Below are 6080 nucleotides of genomic sequence, written 5' to 3'. Positions count from 1 at the left end.
ATGATGCATAAACAAGGTGAAAGTGGGTTTTCTAGTTTAATTGTTAGGGTAATAAAATAAATAAAAGTTTAATAATATAAAAAATACAAATAAAATATAAGAAAGTACAAAGATCTTCAATTAAAACACAAACATACGAACGTAAACGAACGCAAATCAACGAATGTTTCATGAACACCTTGCCGAACGTTTAGAAACACAATCGAACGAACGAGACCTCTGTTCAAGTTCGTTCGTTTATTAAACGAACGAACATAAACGAACTTCCCGCCGAACAGTTCATGAATTGTTTGCTGAACGTTCGGTTCGTTTACAGCCCTACTACGTAATAATTAATTTTATATTATTAACTAATGATATCTTAACAGAGATAATGAATTATATATTAATTATTTTATATTTTATTATTTAAAAACATTAGCGTGGTAGTAGCTAAAAGGATTTATTTATTTTCATTAAAAAGTTAATATGAATTAATTTGAATAAGTTATAGTTTTTAAAAACTATATAGTATAACTTTGTTTGGTTCTTGTGAATCCGTACAGTTCAAATGATATGAATCATATGATGGACTTTTGAGTTTATCCATATTTAAAGGACACAATATTCTAGTTTACTTATCCTTGTTATCAGAATTTGGAAGACCATCAATGGCGGTTTCTTCGCAACATGTTGCAACCTCCAAACATGAATCATGGCAAGACCTCAAAGACAAGATCGTGATGGTTACAGGCGCATCTTCTGGCATCGGTTGGGAATTGTGTATCGACTTGGCCAAGTCTGGTTGTAAGATCATTGCTGCAGCCCGTAGAATCCACCGCCTCAAGGCTTTGTGTGATGAAATTAATAGTTTTGGAATCGCCGATTGTCACACTAACCCAAGTGGTGTATTGGCGATGGCTGTGCAGCTGGATGTCAGTGCCGACGGTCCAGCCATCCATCGAAGCATCTGTTCGCAAGGCTTGGGATGCTTTTGGCCGTATAGATGCTTTAATCAACAATGCTGGTATTACAGGTATATAATAACTAACTAGGATACATTTTTTAAGATTAATAATAGAATGTAAGAAGATAAGGTAACTGGTAGTGGAAACATCCATTGCTAATGGATTTTTTTTCATGGGTAAAAAAAGTTTGGAAGTTTGTAATCTATCACCAGGGCCGGCCCTGAGAATTCGTGTAGCATGTTCGAGCTTGAAAAAACGTGCCTTTAGGCCTTAACGAAATTGAGTATTGAGCTCACTAAAGGTCTAAACTTAATGTCAATGGGCTAATAACTAATATAAACCATAAAAATAGTTTTGTAAGTGGCCGTGTTTGTATGGGTATACCCTATTAATTAATTTTTTTGTATATATACATATCGGATTTTTTTAGAATACCGTGCCCTTCGAAATATCGGGCTCTGGCCGGTGGTCCTTCCCGCCCACCCTCAGGGCCGGCCATGTCTATCACTAAATATTATCGGTGGGATTGGTCATACAATTAAAAGATAAAACCAAGTTAAATTTCAAACATATAATAGAATACGTCAATCTTAAATAGAAATAAAAATCCCTAGCTCTCTACGAGTTTACGGGTTTTCAATACATTCGGAATTCTTAGAAGATTTACAGTTGCACTCTACGGGTTTTCAAGATATTCTAAAGTCTTAGAAGATGAATCTAGTACCACATAAATTTAGATATTCTAAAGTCTTAGAAGATGAATCTAGTACCACACGAACTTAGATATTCTAAAGTCTTAGAAGATGAATCTTCTACCACACAAATTTAGAAAAATCTAACAATTGTTTTAATTTACAAATAATCAAGCATTCAAACACATAATCAACTAATGATCAACAATCTAAAAATAGATCGAATAATCTGATCCATTAATAATCAATAGGGTGTTGCTAGATGCACTTCTTTTTTTACTAAACGTACCTCCTCCCTAAACTTTCGTATTAACACTATTCAACTCTTTTTTGGTTTCTATAATATCTTTTTCAGTCTTTTTGTTATTATTAATATTTGTATTCTGAAACGTTTTTTAACTTAAAAAAGAAAAGTTGTTTCTTATTAAAAGACAAATGTTTTAAATTGAAGTAAGTCCATTTAATTTAATTTTTTTGCTTGATGTGTCTGTTTTAGTTTCAATTCTAAGGCACTAACTGAACTCTTAGTTTAATAAAATTATTATACTACCTACTTATTTATTTATTCATTGACACGCTTGGTTTAATAAATAGATATAAGCTAGTGCTGTAATTGTTTTCTTTTGAAGAAAGGAAAAACGTTTTGTATTTTTAATATATAGAACTGTTAATCATTATATAAAAACATTTTAATAATAATAATAATAATAATATAATAATAATAATAAAAATAAAATTAAAAGAGGTAAGACAACTAAACTATGAAATAAAAGAATAAAAGTGATGTTTTAGGGTTAAATACATAAAATCAACGGGTTTTTTTTTCAAAAAATAAGTTTATCTTTTCTTTTCATAAAAAAACATTAATTTTCAATTCGTAAAGCCTGTTTATGAATGAAAATATAATAAAATACTAGTCAGAAAGTGTCTTTCAAACCAAGATTCATTTTATTTAGTGAAAAGTTTATAATTTTAATATTTAAAAATAATTGTTATGAAAAAAGAAAGATTAATAAAAAAAAACTTTATTATTTTTTTCCTACAAAAAACGGTTTTTTAAACTTTTGGGAAAAAAAATTTTAAATATAAATATTTGTATAGGGGTGAAACATGACAAGTTTTTAAAATGATATTTTTAGAAAGGAGGTATGAAAAGTAAAAATGGGAGTGCATTTTGCAACCCCTAATCGATAATCTAACAATTAGTAAGGTTAAATGTAGACAAAAAGTTTTAATAAATTGAGGATTTGAAATTGATTTAAAAATACAGGAGAGAATCAAATAGGAAGTTTATTTTGGCTAGGAAGGATATAAAGCAATAGAATTATGACATCTAGCAAAATTTAAAATAAAGAGAAAGTGTATTTTAGTCAATTTTATCCAATCCCATCCCTTCTTTTCTCTGTAACTTCAAAAACCTGCCATTTTCAAAACCCGCCATCATCAATCTTTTCTTTACTTTCTATCTCAACTGTAACTTCAAAAACCCGCCATCTTCAACCTTTTCTTTACTTTCTATCTCAATAATCACTACATTATAGTGCGATTTTCGTCACCAATCAATGATTCAAACACCCAATCAATGTGTTCTTCAACTTTTTTGAAGAAACTCAGTTTAATTTCATACAATATCTCATTTTTTCCCGTGATTTTTAAGCGAATCATTTTATTCGTTCGATTCGATCGCTGATAAGTGTTTATAACATTCAAATTTTGTCAATCGTTGAAGAAATTTGAAGAATTCGGCTTCGATCTATATAAGAAATTTTTTAATTGCATTTTTACGATATTGGTTTTTGAATTGAGTCATTGCGTTTTTTAAAGTAATGAAAAAACACTGCTTTTTTTTTTTGTATTTTCAGTCCATTGTTACATTTTATTGTGTTTTAGTCCACTGCGTTTTAGAAAAAAAAAACACTTTCTTTTGTGTATTTATCTATTGCGTTTTAGGAAAACACATTTTTATGTGTTTTTTGGTCCAATGTGTTTTAAAAAAAACACATTTTGAAGTGTTTTTAGTCTATTGTGTTTTAGGTAAAAACACATTTTTTGTGTTTTTAATCGATTGCGTTTTAGATAGAACACTTTATTTTGTGTTTTTAGGCCATTGTGTTTTAGAAAAAAAAATAATTTTATTTGTTTTTTGGTCCATTGTGTTATAGAAAAACACATTTTGAAGTGTTTTTAGTCCATTGCATTTTAGGTAAAACACATTTTTATGTGTTTTCAGTCCATTGCGTTTTAGAAAGAACACTTTCTTTTGTGTTTTTAGGTCATTGCGTTTTAGAAAAAAAACATTTCTTTGTGTTTTCTGGTCATTGCGTTTTAGAAATAAGACATTTCTTTGTGTTTTTTGTCCATTGCATTTTAGAAAAAAAAATCATTTTTTACGTTTTTTGTCCATTGCGTTTTACGCAACTGGGTTTTCGAAAAAAAATTTCGAAAATATAGCAATAGTATAACCGTTTTAAAGATTTAAAAAAGCTCTTTTTTGGTGCAATTTTTATAATAAAAAAAAATAATGTCGTATGAAAGAATTATTAATGTTTAAAAATGAGGGGAATTGGAGGAGAAAGAAACTATTGACTTGGATTTACTAGAATGCCCCTACACAAACCCACGCGCCTCCTTTTTTTTCTTCAATTTCACTCATTTAATCTTAGCCCTTGATTAATAAATAGATGGTCAAAATTACTTTCTAGCCTTGGTACCCATTTATTCTAAGGCTAAGAAATACATATATGTTTACAATTTATAACAAGATATGATTAAAAAAAAAAACCTTTAATATAGAGAGTAGGATCACTAACAAAATATGACTATGTATACAAAGTCTTGCTTTTGTCTATTCCTCATTTCCTCTACTCAAACACAAGCTGCCATAGACAATAGAGAAAGCATAATACAATTATCCATCTACCTATTTCGACGTATAAATTCCATTGTCTATTTAGGTACTCGACAAAGTTCGTTGGATACGTCACAAGAAAATTGGGATCATACTTTTAAAACAAATGTAAGAGGATCATGGTTGGTTTCGAAGTATGTCTGCGTTAATATGCGTGCTTTCGGTCAAGGAGGATCGATAATCAACATCTCTTCTACTGCTGCTCTTAATCGTACTCATCATCTTGGACTTGTTGCTTATATTTCTTCAAAAGCAGCCGTTGATACCATGACAAAAGTAAAATTTAAACTCCTACTTGTATTACTTGTTACCACTTATTTTTTATAACTTTAATTTAGCTATATAAGTATATATAAGAGGTGTACCTATTTTGGTACATTTTCTATATACAAGAGGTGCACCTATTTTTATAACTTTATCCGGTTCTATAATTAATGACCCGCTTTGACCAGAACAAAATGACCCGATTCACCTTATTTTCAAGGCTTGATCAACATGCATATGTGGGAATGTTGTCTAAAGATTTTGATTTATCATTATTAACTTGTTGAATATATCCTATAGGTAATGGCAATGGAACTTGGAAAACATAAAATAAGGGTAAACTCGATAGCTCCAGGACTTTTTGAATCTGAGATTACAAAGGAACTCATGCAAAAGAAATGGATCAAGAATGTGGCTTTTAAAACAATGCCGATGAAGGAGTTTGGGAAAATTGACCCAACCATGACGACACTTGTTCGGTTTCTGATCCGTGAATCTTCAGGTTATATTACAGGAAACATTTTCGCGGCAGATGCAGGATATTCTTTACCTGGTGTACCATTATATTCGTCACTTTAAACTGTGTAATGTCATTTGAGTAACAAAAAGACCTTTACCTGGTGTACCGTTATATTCGTCACTTTAAACTATGTAATGTCATTTGAGTAACAAGAAGACCTATAATTTATAATTTATGTGGTGATATCTAGTTGAATTATCTTTTTAGGTGTTGGTTTGTGCATTAAATATGTAAACATTGAAACTATGGTGGTAATTGGTATAGAATGTATAAAAGATATGTCAATTTTAATATAATTCGATTTACTAAAAGAAAAAAAATGTGTTATATAAATCTTGGTTCGCTCAATAATATAATGAAATCCGGTTTGTAGCAATGGAACATAATTCTATTATTAAAAACTAATAAAATCCACTAGTAAAAGTCAAAATTTACATAACCAATAATAATGGATTTTAATAATTACAACTATTTGTTAATGCCCGGCAACAAGTTAAAAGGTGGGGCTATTAATAGTTATTTTTGTAGTTGAGACTATTGTTAGGCAAGACAAATAATTGAGATTATTAAAAACCATTATTTCTAGTTTATACTAAGAAACCGGTCTCTCTTACATTTTGAAAATAATATTTTTTTTCGAATGTAAAAGATTTCATTTTTTTAACCCAGGTAATATAACATTAAAAAAATAGCATTTTTAGGAAAAAAAACACCAAAAAGTTTTGTTATAAAAAGTTTATATTCCTTAA

The 6080-nt window shown here is 29.5% G+C and overlaps 1 pseudogene; it reads left to right on the top strand.

The window, feature by feature from the left end:
- Window positions 1-560: 560 nt before the first annotated feature.
- On the top strand, window positions 561-5507 carry LOC110897375 (annotated as a pseudogene).
- The last annotated feature ends 573 nt before the right edge of the window (window positions 5508-6080 follow it).

Source organism: Helianthus annuus, chromosome 13, assembly GCF_002127325.2.
Source record: "Helianthus annuus cultivar XRQ/B chromosome 13, HanXRQr2.0-SUNRISE, whole genome shotgun sequence".
Lineage (NCBI taxonomy): Eukaryota > Viridiplantae > Streptophyta > Magnoliopsida > Asterales > Asteraceae > Helianthus > Helianthus annuus.
Note: the sequence above shows the minus strand (reverse complement) of the source record. Positions and strands in the feature narration are given on the sequence as shown.